This window comes from Sphaeramia orbicularis, chromosome 14 (assembly GCF_902148855.1).
Source record: "Sphaeramia orbicularis chromosome 14, fSphaOr1.1, whole genome shotgun sequence".
NCBI classification, from domain to species: domain Eukaryota; kingdom Metazoa; phylum Chordata; class Actinopteri; order Kurtiformes; family Apogonidae; genus Sphaeramia; species Sphaeramia orbicularis.
Genome location: NC_043970.1, coordinates 54,401 through 71,242, shown reverse-complemented (window position 1 = coordinate 71,242; position 16,842 = coordinate 54,401). Strand labels below are relative to the sequence as shown.

At 43.0% G+C, this 16,842-nt stretch overlaps 1 long non-coding RNA gene across 1 annotated transcript; it reads left to right on the top strand.

Annotated features, from left to right (window-relative positions):
• The first annotated feature begins 641 nt into the window (after positions 1-641).
• On the top strand, positions 642-16,822 carry LOC115432504 (uncharacterized). Its single transcript, XR_003937218.1, has 4 exons — positions 642-678; positions 13,286-13,588; positions 16,470-16,517; positions 16,614-16,822. It is a non-coding gene; the product is annotated as an uncharacterized LOC115432504 (long non-coding RNA).
• Positions 16,823-16,842: the final 20 nt, after the last annotated feature.

Here is a 16,842-nt window from a genome sequence, read left to right as displayed (position 1 = left end):
CCACTACAGTCCAGTCAAATCCACTATATAGTCCAAGCCCCAGACCCTGGTCTACTCCAGTCCACTACAGTCCAGTCAGATCCACTATATAGTCCATGCCCCAGACCCTGGTCTACTCCAATCCACTACAGTCCAGTCAAATCCACTATATAGTCCAAGCCCCAGACCCTGGTCTACTCCAATCCACTACACTCCAGTCAAATCCACTATATAGTCCAAGCCCCAGACCCTGGTCTACTCCAGTCCACTACAGTCCAGTCAAATCCACTATATAGTCCAAGCCCCAGACCCTGGTCTCCTCCAGTCCACTACAGTCCCTTAGAGTCCACTTCAGACTCTAGTCTTATTCCAGTCTTCTTCCATCTGTGTCCACAGACTCTGTCAGACTGGTCCATGGGTCCAGTGTGTGTTCAGGCAGACTGGAGGTCCGGTCTAACCAGTCCGAGTCCTGGTCCTCAGTGTGTGAGGGACACTTGGACCTTCGTGGTGCCCAGGTGGTCTGTAGGGAGCTGGGCTGTGGGGCTCCTGGGCTCCTCCAGGGGGCGCTCTCTAGAGCAGCGGAGGCTCCTGTGGTGCAGACGTTCACCTGTGAAGGCCATGAGTCTGCTCTGCTGGACTGTGGAAGCTCAGGGGCACAGACCTGCTCATCTGGAACAGCTGTGGACCTTACCTGCACAGGTGGGCGGAGCTTTGACTGACACCAGCTGACATCAGTTCACTCACTTTGAGCTCATTTTTATTTTTTTTTTATTTATTTTTTTTTATTTTACCTTTATTTAACCAGGAAAACCTCATTGAGGTTAAGAATCTCTTTTTCAAGAGTGTCCTGGCCCAGACGGGCAGCAGTACATTAAATAGTTACAGACAGACTTCCATACATAAAACAAATACATAAAAAGCACACAGACAAGTCAAACCTTCCAAAGTCAATTCAAAAAGTGCTCATGAAATGTAAACAAAAGTGCGTCAGGTAAAACATCTGCAGCCAGATGTCTCCCTCTCTAAATCACACAGCATCCTCTTAAAAGTGTCCAACGAAACCAGATCCTTCAGTTTCAGGTCTTTTTGTCGTTCATTCCAGGTGAATGGGGCCGCAAACCTGAAGGCCTTTTTCCCCTGTTCAGTTCTAACTTTGGGAACAGACAACAAGAAAAGATCCTGAGAACGCAGATTATAAGAGTCTGTGGTTCTCCGACTGATGTAGGTCTGAAGGTAGGATGGGAGCAGACCTAAAATAGTCTTGTAAATTAAAATATGCCAGTGACTCAGTCTGCGAGCCGACAAAGAAAACCATCCTACACGATCATAAAGCAGACAATGATGGGTAAGAGATTTAGAATTGCTGATGAACCTCAGAGCTCCATGAGACACACTGTCCAGTGACCGTAAACTATGGGTGGAGGCGTGCATGTACAAGACATCACCATAGTCCAACACAGACAGAACTGGAGCTGAAACCAGTCTCCTTCTTGATTCGAAAGACAGACATGATTTAATTCGAAAGAAGAAGCCAAGTTTTAGTTTTAGTTTTCTAACAAGCTGCTGAATGTGCGCAGAGAAAGAAAGGGAGCTGTCCATTAAAATGCCTAAATATTTATAGGTCGGGACGAGTTCTATCTGTGTTCCCTGGGTAGTGATCAGTGAAGGCAGGTTTGACAGTTTGGACCTTGAGTTTGAAAACAGCATGACTTTTGTTTTATATGCATTTAGAACCAGTCTTAAGTCTTGAAAATTTTGTTGGACAGTATTAAAAGCAAGTTGTAGCTGGGTAAGGGCTTGGACAGGAGTGGAAGCAGAAGTGTACATGACTGTATCGTCAGCATAAAAATGAAATTTTGCGTTTGATATATTGTGATTGATGTTATTAATGTAAATTATGAATAAAAGTGGCCCCAGGACTGACCCTTGTGGCACACCTTTTGTCAAGGCGAGTAAACTGGAAGTACAGCCGTCTACCTGCACACTCTGCTTCCTGTCTGTCAGGTCATTTTTAAACCAGCCAACTGCGTGCTCCGATATTCCTGATTTAAATAATCTATGTAAAAGAATATGGTGATCCACAGTGTCAAAAGCTTTTGACAAATCAATAAAAAGGGCTGCACAGTGCTGTCTGTTATCAGTAAAATCTATAAAATCATTAAAAACATTAAGTGCTGCTGTAACTGTGCTGTGTCTTTTTCTAAAACCAGATTGAAAGTCAGATAAAATACTATTCTCATTTAAAAAATCCTTCAGCTGATCACAAACCAGAGACTCCAGAACTTTGGCCAGGGCGCAGAGCTTGGAGATGGGCCTGTAATTGTTTAAAATCGTGGGGTCTCCCCCTTTGAGCAAAGGTGTAACTAGGGCAGACTTCCAGATGGAGGGTATTGTGTCAGTGGCCAAGGATAAGTTAAAAATATGGGTCAAGGGTGGGGCAATAAAATTGTTATGGAAAAAATATTACTGTACTAATTCGTCTATAATAATGAAGGATAAGATCAAACGTTCAGTGTCAAAGAAATCCCTTTATTTGGAGCTCCATAGAAAGAGATCCCCCTCAGACAAAGGCTGAGACGGTCTGAACCCAAAAATACAAATCACCCTGTAGTCTTCTGTCTGCCATGAGAAAATGATGATGTGTGGAAAGTGTTTTGGTTAGTGTCAGGAACTGAGAGATCAGACCCCTGTGAGAAATGTTGGTTTGGCCTTCTACTGTGGACACAACACACAGAGGTCCAAACTGCTCTGAATACACAGTGACATGAATATATCTGAAATAGAGTTAGAAGCCTATTTGATATATGAAATATATATGAATATATATGGATATAAGTAATATTTCCATTACATACTCCCCCCTTTTGATCATTCATTGATCACTAAGAATAAACCATAACAAAAAGACCAATCACACACATCCATCCCTACACCCCCGACAAGGTTTAAGTAGAGATTTCCTAAACCATCCCAGAGGAATGCTTTGTTTTCCCAGAGGACAGACTCTGAAGTAATCATCAAGCAAATGTATAGAAAACAGAGAGATATTCATATGTACATGTGAACAGGTTTACCAAGTACCAAGAGAAACAGGCTCATCATCTGGGAAAAAAAAAAAAAGAAGTTGTTTCAGGAATATCTGAAACAGACAGTATCTGCAAACACTTCTGTGCACTTTCTGTGTTTGTGTGGGGTGCCCAATTCAACAGAGGTCATTGTACATATGGACAGGAAAAGGGACCTAAAGGTAAACTAAATCTCCAACGGGACCGAAGTGCAACATGAGTTTGGAGTCGGTGAGGTTCACCGGAAAGGATCTGAAATATAATGTGTGTTCAGTTTGTTTTGATTTTGTTTCATTAGGTTAAATTATAAAAATGGGTGCTTTTATTTTAAAAGACGCTTTCATTTTGAAGACGGTAGGAAGTAAAGAGACGTTTATACTGGTTGCTTCTGGACGAAGAAATATAGCCACATCTTAAACTAATCTCTTGTGTTTTGAACCGAGTTGGAAACCAAATTATTATAATCGGTGAGCTCAACTAGACCTTTGTGACCGCCATTAAAAAACAAACAGATCTTGACAAGTGTAGTCTGATCTAGTTCAAAGGAATGACTTGAAGTTCTGTATATCAAAAAAATAATTAGGGCTGGAAGGATTAACAGACAAATAACATAAATAATCAAAATTAATATGTCTATCGACAGGTCTAGCGACATTATACATTCTAGTATAAAGTAAAGTTACATAACTCTTGAGTATTTATTTATTGTGTGTTTAAACTTTGTCAGACTCTGTAACTGTTAATCTGAAAATGCACTTTTGTTTAACCCATACAGACCCAGTAGGATTATTGCCCCAGTTCCCAAATAAATGTTTCTCTCCATTCAACTTTTCTCAAGTGATGTAGCAGCTTTAACTGTAATAGTATCCTCTATATTGTGCATCTTCACCATAAATCATGTATTTTCCTATTTTTAATTTAAATCTTCATGAATATCCATAGTAAATTCAAAGGTTATTGTATCTAAACAGAGAAAACTGAAGAGAAAAAAACCATAAACAACTGAACATAAACCCGGTGTTCCCATCTACTGTCATTGACCCAACTCAATGGGCACCGCTGGTGACCCAATGCTGCTGAAGATGAAAATGTTTCCACGGTAACCACGGAGTATCCGAACACCCAAATATGGTCTGATATCTGATGATCATGTACAGATGAAGAACTGTATTTTATTATTGATAGGATCAGTGGATCAGCAGGTGTCAAATAGTTTAGAGTAGTAGATGCTTTTGATCACTGGTTGTTGTCTGGGGCTGTATGAGGAAAGGGGGAAAACTAATTACATTGTTGCTGCAATATGTTTTGAAGTTTGAATAATGAATTGAATATTTGTTCAACAAACTGTAAGAATTCAAATTGTTGTGCAATAAGTGTTCCCATTAAAGGAAAGAAAATGTATTTAATCACTGTAATAAATATAAGTAAGAGCCAGTTCTGCTTTTACCCACTGCACCTAGAGTTGAAAAAGCACAAGGACTGTCAGTGTTTGTTATTTGTGTGCAACACTGAGTCACTTTAGAATTTACTTTGAGAAGTCTGCAGAGTTTGTCTTTAGTAGGCCTGTATGTGCAGGTTAGCAACATTGTCAAAAGCTGTAAGATTTCTTTTGCAATAACTGCAGTAAATTTGAATGTCAGCGAAAACTTTCAAACCTGTAGTTTATGAACAATTTGCACATTTTTGTGGGAGTTCTGTTCTAGGCCTCATATTCTAGCACTGTACTGGAGATTGTCACTGTTAAAAATGGTTAAAAAGGCTCATTTCATAACTTTATTTGAATAGTAAAGTTAACTCATTTTCAGACTTCAGATCAAATGTTATTGGAATATGTTAAGTGTCAAAGGGATAGAATGTTAAAGTAATACCTTTGTTTTTTATTTCCTTTGTAGATCTCATTGTGTGTTCAGAGCAAAGGTTTCAGAGTTACAGTGTTGTAATAGAAAGATTTTCACAGATTTTCATTTTTCAGTTCAGTTCTGTTATTAATTAGTGATTAGAACGTTCATAATTGAATTGCATTTAAAAAGGTGTTAAATGATTGTAATATAATATGTGCTTTATAATTTGCATGCTCATGGCATTTTAGTTACTTCATGTCAATGTACAGACCAGTTTCTAAGGCTAAATATCAGACCTTGTAGCTTTAAGATGCTCAGGTGAGCTGGGGGGTGCTACGAGCCTGGGGGGTCTGTGACATTAGAGCCCAGAGGAGCTCACAGTTTTTCTGGCTGTTTGGACTGTGTGCTTAAGTTCAGATGGATTTTATTCTCTATTTTTTGTACTTTGTTAAATAAATGTGAGAAGGTGAACTTTAGTAGAGGAAAGCCTTTTTCCAACAGGAGTTAGTGACAGATGACCTGTGTTGAGGAAGACTGAGCCAGTTCTGTGACTGTGGCTTCCTATGTGTTGTCTTCACTACTGTAGTGGCATTTTCAGAAGGAGGAGTAAGGGCACAAGAAAGATGGAAGGACTCTGAAAACAGACAGGAGAACAAGGCACCACAGGATGCTCTGAGGTCACTGAATCCAGGTCCCCTGAACGGGGGCCGTGGTCTAGGTCTAGATCATAATTAACACTTAATATTTAGGTTGAACCTGACAGAATACAAGGATAACTTTTACAACAACAACAAGGAGAGACAAGAAAATGATGAGTACTGTCAGGGACGCTGCTTGAGATGGTTGGTTGGTGTCAGCTGAGTCCAGGCCCTTTCTTCAGGTGAGGACGTAGAAGGAGTGATGTCTGTGAACTGTCTGTCAGAGTTCATGAACACAGGCCTAAACATGGACTGTGCACTGGTTGTGTGATGTGAACCATGTGACCCATGAGCAGCGCTGGGCTTGCACTCAGGGTTGTTTTAGCTGTATGTATGAAAGCAGAAAGTAAGAGGACGTTCTTGATCTGGTTCAGGGGTAGGAATGTCATCAGCTTCAGAGGTGGAACAGAGCGTTTGAATTCACCATCTGTTTGTAGGTGGTTTTGGTTTTACCACTGATGTCAGCCACTTCTGGTCCTGGTCTACCTGGTTGGGTGTGGACGTGGGTCATGAACCTTTTAGGCGGCTGATGCACAGATGAGCTTTCTGCAGTGACTGAGGTGAACCCTGGTGGCTTGTTGGGCCTTCTGAAGTCTGTGACCAGCATGAAGTCACCTGGTTGAAGGCTGTGAAGTGGACCTGAGGCTGGAATGGACAGGACCACAGCTACCTGTAGACAAATGTGTTTGAGGATGGGAGAGAAAGCAGCACAACAAGAGAGCAGATCATGTTCCAGATGAGAAGGAGGAAAGGGTTTGGAGATTCAGAGCAGAATCTCACATGAGGAGATGAGTCAAACAGAATGTGAAAGGGGCTGAGACTGTCTGTCACAGGTTCACATGCACAGACCCTACAGAGCACCAGTGTGGGTTTAGTGCTTTAGGTCCCCACTTTGACACTGGGACACACCCAAGGGTCAATGTCACCAACAGCTGTTCAGGCTGAGCTGTTAGGAGGAAAAAGAACATGTGGAGAAACGAGAGAGAGTTAAGAGAGGAGGAGCTGTGAGCAGTGTGTGAGTGGAGTGTGTATGAGAGGGAGACTGAGAAGAAGGGAGAGGAGGAGAGAGAGGAAGAGAGAGGAGGAGTGAGAGGAAGAGAGAGGAGGAGAGAGGAGTGAAAGGAAGAGAGAGGAGGAGAGAGAGGAAGAGAGAGGAAGAGAGAGGAGGAGAGAGAGGAAGAGAGAGGAGGAGTGAGAGGAAGAGAGAGGAGGAGTGAGAGGAAGAGAGAGGAAGAGAGAGGAGGAGAGAGAGGAAGAGAGAGGAGGAGTGAGAGGAAGAGAGAGGAGGAGTGAGAGGAAGAGAGAGGAGGAGAGAGAGGAGTGAGAGGAAGAGAGAGGAGGAGTGAGAGGAAGAGAGAGGAGGAGAGAGAGGAAGAGAGAGGAGTGAGAGAGAGGAAGAGAGAGGAGGAGAGAGAGGAAGAGAGAGGAGGAAGAGAGAGGAGTGAGAGGAAGAGAGAGGAGGAGTGAGAGGAAGAGAGAGGAGGAGAGAGGAGGAGTGAAAGGAAGAGAGAGGAGGAGAGAGAGGAAGAGAGAGGAGTGAGAGGAAGAGAGAGGAGGAGAGAGAGGAAGAGAGAAGAGGAGTGAGAGGAAGAGAGAGGAGGAGAGAGAGGAAGAGAGAAGAGGAGTGAGAGGAAGAGAGAGGAGGAGAGAGAGGAAGAGAGAGGAGGAGTGAGAGGAAGAGAGAGGAGTGAGAGGAAGAGAGAGGAGTGAGAGGAAGAGAGAGGAGGAGAGAGGAGGAGAGAGGAGGAGTGAAAGGAAGAGAGAGGAGGAGAGAGAGGAAGAGAGAGGAGGAGAGAGAGGAAGAGAGAGGAGTGAGAGGAAGAGAGAGGAGGAGAGAGGAGGAGAGAGAGGAAGAGAGAAGAGGAGTGAGAGGAAGAGAGAGGAGGAGTGAGAGGAAGAGAGAGGAGGAGAGAGAGGAAGAGAGAAGAGGAGTGAGAGGAAGAGAGAGGAGGAGTGAGAGGAAGAGAGAGGAGGAGAGAGAGGAAGAGAGAAGAGGAGTGAGAGGAAGAGAGAGGAGGAGTGAGAGGCGTCCTTCGCGGCCCTTGCCTCTTCTGAAAGACACAGGATCTGTAGAGGAAGTTCATCATGTCATTGTAGCGTTATACCCAAAACACAAGTAGTCACATCTCAGCAGGTGTCACAGTCATACAACACAAACGTTAAGTAAGAAAATGTGAAGAAAATACACTCCTATAAACAATTAGGCCCATCAGCACCTGTACACTGCCACAACAAAATTCAGATTCACATGCTTTCCTATACTGTGTCCTTTAGTTTATAGGTGCTCTATTAAATATAAATTACACCCAAAGCACTATTCCTACAGTCAGATCAAAACCATAAGCATCAGCCTGGACACTCTGAATATCACCTCCAGTCTGAACCAGCACCAGAATCCACACAAACTCTTGTACTAGTACCATACACACACAACAAGAACACTAAAGACACAAACATACAACACAAACATGTATAAACACACATCACAGACATGACACAACACAACAGAGCTCTGAAAAAACAACAGTTTTCACTCAAGGGCACCACTGTCTGCAATTTCCCTCCTAGGAAAAATGAGTGAACATACAGTTTAATACCATCCATGGTTTCCTGTCTGAGAAGATAAAACATTTTAGGGGATAATCAGATTTTAGGGGCAGTAGGGTTTGGAGGGCAACTATTAATGTTTAATCAGACATACATGGTACCTATGTACTGGATTCACTAGTATGCAGAATGACCACCAAGGATGGCATGGATCTATTAATGTGTACCATACTGAATGAAACCTGTTTTTTTTGGGTTTTTTGTTGTGTTTTTTTCCTGGCACAAATATAAAGGAACAATAGAAACTGATGGTGAGGGCTGCCAGTCAGTGATCCAAAAGGCTGAGGACGCTGTGGGACCGAAGTCCTATTAACTCTGTGAACGAGGACGCACAACACACATGTGAGGAGTGGATTCTGGGAACAGTGGGTGAACTGAGGGTGGTTGAACTGTTGTTGAAACATGAGAGGTGCAATGGAACCATAAGGTCTCTGGCCAGGAGACTTTTCTTTTTTTATTATTATTATTATTATTATTATTATTATTATTATTATTATTATTAAGGGTGGCATGCCGTTGAAAACAAAAATCAATGTGTAAAAAAAATGTCTGACAGTGAGCACAACATTGTTTTGGTGAAATACATTTGGACTGGTTCACCACTGGATACTGTAGAAAGGATGGGTTTGTCAGATAATGTTCGTCAAAGTAAAACCCCTGTTCCCAATATAACTAAACTTGTAGTTTCTAAATCTACCAAGAAGTTGTTTACCAAAAAACCCCCTAAAGATATCATTGATAACTGTTTAAAACATGTGAGTGTGTGCGTGGCGTAGGTGTGTGACGTCAGTATAGACAGCTGATGTGCAGATGAAGAATGTGGGTTAGTGAGCATGTGTATGACTTCTACTGCAGGGGAGGGGGAGGAGAGGAGAGAGAGGGGGAGAGGGGGAGGAGAGGAGAGAGAGGGGGGGGGGGGGGAGAGAGAGAGAGAGAGAGGGAGAGAGAGAGGGAGAGAGAGAGGGAGAGAGAGAGGGAGAGGTGCAGGTGTAGGTGTCTCACAGCCTAGTTACTTTGGAACCCTTGTTGCCTGTATCCTCTTAGTTGCTTTGGAACCCTTGTTGCCTGTATCCTCTTAGTTGCTTTGGAACCGTCGTTGCCTGTATCCTCTTAGTTGCTTTGGAACCCTTGTTGCCTGTATCCTCTTAGTTGCTTTGGAACCCTTGTTGCCTGTATCCTCTTAGTTGCTTTGGAACCCTTGTTGCCTGTATCCTCTTAGTTGCTTTGGAACCGTCGTTGCCTGTATCCTCTTAGTTGCTTTGGAACCTTTGTTGCCTGTATCCTCTTAGTTGCTTTGGAACCCTTGTTGCCTGTATCCTCTTAGTTGCTTTGGAACCGTCGTTGCCTGTATCCTCTTAGTTGCTTTGGAACCCTTGTTGCCTGTATCCTCTTAGTTGCTTTGGAACCCTTGTTGCCTGTATCCTCTTAGTTGCTTTGGAACCGTCGTTGCCTGTATCCTCTTAGTTGCTTTGGAACCCTTGTTGCCTGTATCCTCTTAGTTGCTTTGGAACCCTTGTTGCCTGTATCCTCTTAGTTGCTTTGGAACCCTTGTTGCCTGTATCCTCTTAGTTGCTTTGGAACCCTTGTTGCCTGTATCCTCTTAGTTGCTTTGGAACCGTCGTTGCCTGTATCCTCTTAGTTGCTTTGGAACCCTTGTTGCCTGTATCCTCTTAGTTGCTTTGGAACCCTTGTTGCCTGTATCCTCTTAGTTGCTTTGGAACCCTTGTTGCCTGTATCCTCTTAGTTGCTTTGGAACCCTTGTTGCCTGTATCCTCCAGGTCGTTGCTACCGGCGACCAAACGCTGTTGTCTGTTGTATCTGTCTCGTCCACATCTCCTCATCTTGGCCTCGTCCTCCTTTGCCCTGATGTTCTTTGGTGACCATGGACGATGAACCAAACTGGACCATCTGCACCACAGACTTCCACCATCAGACCTGAGCCAGCGCTGGTGTCTTCATCTTCACAGTCTGGTGGATTCAGATCAAACAGTCTGTCTCAGATTAGAACCAGTCACAGTCTCACCCCAGCTGCTTTTTCCTTTGGCTCTGAGTTTGTTGCTGATGTTGACAGTTGCTCTGGTGTGACGCCGTTGAGGTTGATGAACAGGGGGAGGAGGAGGAGGAGGAGGAGCTGCATGCTCAGGGGGACGGACAGTGGCTTCCTGCTGCCGGTGGTCTGTGGGTGTGCCATTGGCTGTGGTCGACGCAGGCAGGTGTGGTCATCTTCTGGGAGGAGCTTCAGAGCTGTGAGGTTGGGGTATAGAGAGGAGCAGAGGAAGGAGGAGGAGAACGGGGGTGGAGCAGAAGAGTGACGTACTAGGTGCGATTCCCTGTGTGTGACAAAGAACAATCTGTTTGCGTTAGACAAAGTTTTCAAATGTAGTTTACAAACATTGTTTCTGTCCCTAATCTCTGCTCCTTCTATGCACTTCCACAAAACCTTCAACTGGTCCTCCAAATCTCTCAGTTCTGCCTTTTTTTTTTTTTTTTTTTCTTTCTCAGATCATTCACCTTTTTCTCTTAGATCATTCACCGTTTTTAGGCCTTTTCTGTTTACACTTTCTTTAAATTTCAGCAACGTTTTGTAAAGACAAGGTACCTTCAGAAGGAAAGCCATCATGTTCAATCCATTCACAGACCCATGTGAAAACATCTAGTCCATATTTAGTTTTACTCATGCATTTGAATCTTGGCCCGTCACAATACCTGGGGCAATAAAATGTTCATTAAAACTGGTAAGCATTTGAGCTTTGTCTGAGATTTTTTCAGAGTCTTTAACAATGCATGGTGGTAGCTCAGAACCTTTACTATTTTCAGAAATGGATTTGATGGTTTTCCAGAATTTTGAGGGGTTATTTAGATTCTGTGTGGTTTGTGGTAAGAAATAATTGGCTTTGACTCTTGATTTTTACAGTACAAGTATTGCGTAGTTGCCTAAAGGTTAACCAGTCTGAATTTAGATTTGTTTTCCTGGCTTTAGCCCAGGCCAGGTTGCGCTGGTGGAGGAGATCTGAGAGGTCTGGGGTGAACCATGCATTATTTCTGCCCTTAACTCTATACCGCCTAAATGGAGCATGCTTGTTAACAATGTTATAAAAACCATCATAGAAACACTTCCAGGCAACATCAACATCGGCTATAAGATCAATTTTGGCCCAGTCAAAGAGAAATAAATCATGAGAGAAACCTTGCTCTGAAAAGTGCTTCATGTCACGTTTGTAGATGATGCGTGGCCTGGTTTTAGGTGTTTTTATATTTCTCACAGTTGCAACTACACAGTGGTCACTGATGTCGTTGGCAAATATTGAAGCAGTTGTGGATTTATGAGGAGCGTTTGTTAGAATGCGGTCGATTAAAGAGGATTTTTCTGGATTTTTGTGGTTTGGTCGAGTTGCACTGCCTACTAATTGGAAGATGTTCAGGGAGTCGCAGTGAGATCGAAAGTCATCTGACACTGGTTGTAACCAGTTCAGGTTAAAGTCACCCAGGCTATGAGTTCCTTTGAGCTGAATTCTGAAAGAAGCTGCGCTAGATTAGGCAGGGCACAGTTTTCAGCTGAGGGCGCTCGATAACAACCAACATTGATCCTCAGAGATTTGGAGACCTCAAGTTCTAAAGCTAAAAACTCAAACTGCTTTAACACCGATTTGTAAAGCAGTACATTCACTTGGAGATTTTTCTTGGTGTAAATTGCTACACCTCCACCTCTTTTAGGGCAGTCAGACCTAAACACATTATAACCATACATGTTTACATCAGTATCTGGGACAGATTTACTCAGCCAAGTTTCTGTTAAAACAATGACATCTGTATCAGTCGAGTGCGCCCAGATTTGCAACATAGCCATTTTTGCAACAAGACTGCGCACGTTCAGATGTAAAAAACCCAGACCAACTCTTTCTTCAAAATCTGCAGGGGTATTAAATCCTGTAGTGGTGTCTGGGCCAGGATTTGGCTGCACATTTCCAGACATCAATAATAATAAGACAATCAGTGCTTTCTGTTTAAAAGAGTTCCTGCAGGGTTCTTTATAGCTGCTCCATCCTACATTATTATGAAGAACAGCAGAAGTGAAACAGAAATTGTCATGTAAAATCATCACAGTAATCAGACTGAATACGTCCACAATATCAGAAGAGAAGAACAGGAGCTGTGGACAGTGGAGGTTTGGCGCACTGCCAGATGCGCACGTTCCTGTGTGGACTATGTCCGTGAGTGAGAAAGCAGGACCGGAGTTTTTAATCTGGTGACAGCTTCCCCTGTTGGTGGTGAGTAAAATCAGGCCCAGAGAAACGAAGATCAGCCACCATTTCCGATTCGCCCCCATCATAGCGAAACACCGGTGCAACAAAAAAGTATTGATGCATAAGTAGCTGAAAGCACGGATGAACGAAAATTCCAGGTCAGCAGCGTTCGAATCCAGTCCAGGTTTTTCTGCTTTCCCGCTCTGAGTGGTGACGATACCAGACATCACATGTAAATCCAGCAACAAGTACTAGCAGTGCTTGATTAAAACAAGTTAAGGACGGGGCCAGCCGTGTCTTAAGCATTGATACGTGAATTAAAACCAGCAGAATGACCCAGGAGGAAGGCACTTTCCTTGTCAGGAGGGGATCAGATCCATTTGGGAGGAGAAAAACGACGCGTCCTCGCTCCTGCTCCGGTGGGCAGACAGAGCCCGTGGTCACACAGCGTGGATCAAAACCTCCAGGACCAGCAACAAAGTGAACCTTATGTTAAGTAAGATCCCACACACATCACAACAGCCGTATCCAACATTCAGAAATTAAGTGGTTTGAAAATAGCGCGATTATCCAGGTACACGCTGGGTTAGCCTTGTACGGCGGAGGTCGGTCCCGACTTAACGATCCAAAGAACGATCACATAAAGTCAATTTAAAAATCAATCTCGACTTCAGATTTGTGTGTCAATGTCTTCCAACAACTTCTGAGAAAAATGGAAGGTAATATCCAAAAGCTACACAGATAACATTCAGTTCAAAAACAGACACACACAGAGACAGAGAGACGTGCTGCCATCTTGGATTTGGATCATGCATGGTGGTCACATTTATCTGTCACTTGTATTTGATCAGATCCTGATGATGTCAGACTGGTGGGAGGAGCCAGTCGCTGTAACGGTGAAGTACAGATCAAACATCATGGAGAATGGAGAGACGTGGAATATTATGACCCTTTCACCCTGAAGGCAGCAGATGTCATATGTCGTCGACTGGACTGTGGATCTGCTGTTTCTGGGAGAACATCTGATCCATCTGATTCATCTGATCCTGTGTGGATCATCAGCCCCTCCTGTCTCCTCTCTACATCTGCACCGACGGACTGTGTGACAACAGATTCTGGGTTCTCTGACTCCGCCCTGTCCCTCACCTGTTCAGGTAAGTCTACTGATGATGGTCCTGGTTCTGTCCCAGTTCTTCCATGAGTCCATTCAGGTGTGTTTGATCTGAGCTGGGTCAAACCAGACCCAGTCAGACCAGGTCCACACATTGTACAGTTGGACTGAACCATCAAACACATGCAGCTGAATTCAGTTCCAGTCCATGAACGTGGTCACATGACTCTGCTTTCCAACTTTCCATCATCCGTCATATTTCCAAATGTTCTGTGGTCAGTGGGGTCCATAAATTCAGATTTTCTGCTGAGAACTGAAAACCTTCTGCAGATGAATGTGAGAACACGTGTGCACAGACATGGTTCTTCACAGGGAACGTGGAAGAACATTAGAACATGCAGCCATTATTATTAGTAGGAGTATTTAGAATTAGGACAGATTTGATCCTTCTAATCATCTGTTTGTGGAACCAACCATTATTTATCTGTCATAATTCTGTCAGTCAGTCTGTCCCAGGGCAGCTGTGGATACAGATGGAGTTTACCACCACCAGAGTGGGAATGTGAGAGCCAATGAAGAATGGATCCTCTGTACGCACTTTGAGTATGTGTTCATAGAACAGAGCTGTAGAAATCTAATCCATTATTCTGATTAGAATTGGAGTATTTATCACTGTGACAGTAGACTGTATAGAACTGGACTGGGTTCTTCCAAATGTTTATACCTCTGATATGATCAAACTGTAATGGTTAATAATGCTAATAACCAGCCAACAGTTAGCTAGGTCTAGTCAGTTAACTTTGAATACACTCTAATAATGTTATATCCTCTTGCACTAAATAAGATTATACGTGGTGTATGCAATAATTTCCATAAAATGAACTGTTTACCAAAGAAACTGGATCACCGATTACCTTTCAACCTGTGTCCTAGCAAGGAAGAAAGGAAGTTTGGACACCTGAAGAAGTCAATTTCACACCAGTGCCATCTAGTGGTCAGTTATGGGAAATCAAAAAATCATCAACAGTGAATTTTCTGTCAATGATTTAATGGTGCAGGCTTTACAGGGTTAACAGTGGAAAAAATGACTATCTACAAGAGTGAGTTCCATGTCATAAATATCAGACATATTTCATTTCATACCATTGTCTGTGTTTGTAAATGTGTGATTCCACTTCATTTAGAGATAGTTTGAAAAGTTAAAGAGCAGCAGAGAGAGAGAGAGAGAGAGAGAGATTTGATCACAGTTATATCTTATAAATGAAACTTAAATACAGTGATATTAATATATTATTACATTATTGGCTCAGTTATTACATTTTCAAATATTTTTTTTATTCCCAGGCCAATAACGTAATAACCAACCGATAATGTAATAAGTTATTACGTTATTGGCCAAAAGTTATTACGTTATCGGTTCAGTACTTTTATTACGTTATTGGCCAGTTATTACGTTATGGGCCTATTACATTTTAAAAATGGCAAATTTATTACGTTCTGGGTCATTATTACATTGTTGGCTTCTACAGTGCGTTCAGTTGTACTCGTAAACCAGAGTTTTGAAGTCGGAAAAGCATTGAAATCTACAAGCATAAACATTGGGGTTTTGGATTTATTTCAGTAATTGTCTTTTTTTTTTAATTCCATGTTCCATGATGTCCCAGTTTTTAAACTGGGTAGGGCTAAGTTCAGATGTTCCGTTTACGAAGCTCCATGTTCCGACTTCATATGTAAATCCAACGCACCATCTGGACTCCAGCGGTGGTGTCCATATCTGCAGAGGCAGAGCAGCTTCAGTGCGTTCCACAGATTGAAAACCTGGTTGAAAACATCCATGAGTGAAAAAAGGCTCAATGGCAGTGATGTGTGATATTCACCCAGACAAAGTGAACAGAGCAGCAGTATGTTCAGGGAAATGATCAGAGGACACATGTTTTTAGGACCCGCTGAGTCTGTTTCAAGGCGCTACGTTTGTTTGGCTTTTATCAATTGTGTTTATTATTTGAAAAAAAAAACAGTACACCTGTGCATACTTACAGAGGGAATTCCTGCTATTTCATTCAAAGTGTGAATTTCATTTCCCATTTCATTCCATGTAGGCTAGACTTCTGTCATTTTTCCCTCAGCCACAGCGCTCACAGGGCATTGTTCCAAAGATGGTTGACAGAGGCATTTTCATTCCTCCTTTTTTCTGAACTATGCTGTGCACTGTCACGTCCCATCTGGGTCCACATTGAGTGCAGTCTGAGTCCGTTTGTTCAAGCCTGTGAAAATGAGCCTAATGTGAACCCAATGTTAAGAATGCAATGGTAGAGTTGGGCTGGGCTCTGGGTATAGGCCACACAGGCAATCAGAATCTGCAAGAAATCTGAATTAAGCCTCAATATGACAAATCTGTATTCCACTGATCCCACTGTGTGGATTGTGTCGTTCACATTTATTTCTTGTTTATTTCTTATTAAAGCCATGACACCAACTCACATGATCTGAAACATGCTAAGTGTCATGTCTGCTCCCAGACTGTGTCTGGATTTTTTCTGTCGTGTCTGTCTTTTCTGTTTTATTTTGTTAAGTTTCCCTCATGTGTCATGTCTGGTGTCTTTACTTCCCCTCCTTGATTGTTTCCACCTGTGTCTGATTACCTGTCTCCACCCTGATGTGTTCCACCTGTGTGTAATTGTCTTCCTGCCCTCTTGTGTATTTAAACCCTGTCTTCCCCTGTTTCTTTGCCAGTTTGTTTGCTCCCTCGTGTACTTACTTACCAGCGTTTCTTGGATCCTCTCTGTCTGTCTGTCTGTCTACCTGTTGTGACCCGTTTTGTCTACCGACCACCGATTCTGCCTGTTCCTGTTCTGCCTGCTCGCCTGTTGTGACCTGGTTTGTTTATCCGACTTCCGATCCTGCCTTACCCCTGTGTACCTCAGCCTCCAACGATTACCTGTGTGTTTGACCCATCGCCTGGATTACTGACCGTGAGTTTAGCCTGTCCCTCATGTCCCGTTGCCTATCGTATTGCTTTTCCGTGTATGACCTGGTCTGTTTTTTGACATCCCTCTGTTTTTCCCTAGTCTGGGTGCCGTTAGGATTATTCCGGCTCGGCCACGCTGGCCGACCGTTGACCCCGTCCACAGCCCAGACGTCTAGCCCCGAACTCAGCGTCTTCACAGATTTATTAATCATTCTGTGTTGTGCTTTAACCTTTGTGACGGTGCTCAATAAACACACCAACTTTACGTCTGTCTTCTGGCCTTGCATTTGGGTTCAGCCTTTGTACCAGACCTGTTACACTAAGTATCT